Source organism: Trachymyrmex cornetzi, unplaced genomic scaffold (assembly GCF_001594075.2).
Source record: "Trachymyrmex cornetzi isolate Tcor2-1 unplaced genomic scaffold, Tcor1.1 scaffold359, whole genome shotgun sequence".
Classification (NCBI taxonomy): Eukaryota; Metazoa; Arthropoda; class Insecta; order Hymenoptera; family Formicidae; genus Trachymyrmex; species Trachymyrmex cornetzi.
In genome coordinates, this window is record NW_017298310.1 from 204,626 (window position 1) to 205,713 (window position 1,088).

At 47.8% G+C, this 1,088-nt stretch overlaps 1 protein-coding gene across 1 annotated transcript in view; it reads left to right on the top strand.

Moving 5' to 3' along the window:
* Positions 1-1,088, top strand: part of LOC108763438 (arp2/3 complex-activating protein rickA-like) — a 4,654-nt gene that overhangs the window by 642 nt on the left and 2,924 nt on the right. The gene's annotated exons all lie outside the window — the stretch shown is intronic.

Consider the following 1,088-nt stretch of genomic DNA (forward strand, 5'->3'; position numbering starts at 1 on the left):
GGAGAGTACGCTGGATGCGGGAGAACTTCCCATTCAAGCTCTAGAAGTGCCTGCTTCACGCTTTTCGCGACATGCGTTCGAGTGTTATCACGCAACAAAATGACTTTGCATCGATTGTTGGCTACGGATGATCTTTTTTGCATCAATTCGTCACTCAATCGGCCTTTGGAGTAACATTTAACTGTTTCGACAACTCTAAAAGCGTTTGAGCTGGATTCTCATCAAGCAATTCTTGCAGCTCGATATTTTCAAATTTTTTCGTCTCTCCTGGACGTTCTTTGTCTCTCACATCAAAATCACCGTTTCGGAAGCGTTCAAACCAAACTCTACATGTTCTTTCCGATGGAGTTTCATCACCATACACTTCGGATAATAAGCGATGCGCTTCAGCTGCGGTTTTCTTGAGGTCGAAGAAGCACATGTCGGAAAAACTGCTTATCGCGATTCATTTTCAATCGATTGGAAAATCTCTTTGTCGTCGAGAAATTTAACCTATGAGGATTGAATCACTTTCAGCGATGTCTAAACTACAAAAGACATGTGACTTCATCGTCGAAACTCGTCAGCGTTGGAGGCAGAGCTCTCTAGTAGCGAGCGATAGGAATTAAGTTAACACCTAATAGCTCGTCGCCGGCACATGCTCGGAGTTTCTACCCTCTCTTGGGTCCGCTAAATAGGACCCGGAGGCCATCCCACTACTCGCTTCCCGCGAGATGTGGAGGATTGCAGGCCGGGTCTCCTGGCGTGTCTGTTTCGGGCCGGCGGGCGGTCGATCAGCCTTTTAGCACCGTGAGGCGTAGAACAGGGGATCTGCGCCTCCTTGCAACGGTGCGACGGGCATGGCGGCAGAGGGACGTGGTGTCCCCCCTCTGCTGTTTTAATTAGGTTTGGTGGCACACCAGGGGGTCTATTCTTGAAAAGAAATGTATACGAAAGTCTAGCGAAATACTATAGTGTTACGTCCGGGAGGACTCCACGATTTCCTCGTTTCGAGATTACTTAATAGGGTAATCGTTGAGACAGGATGTAAGAGAAAACGCGAGAGTTAACGGTCACCGATCGGCGAGCGTGACAATATGTAGAAAATA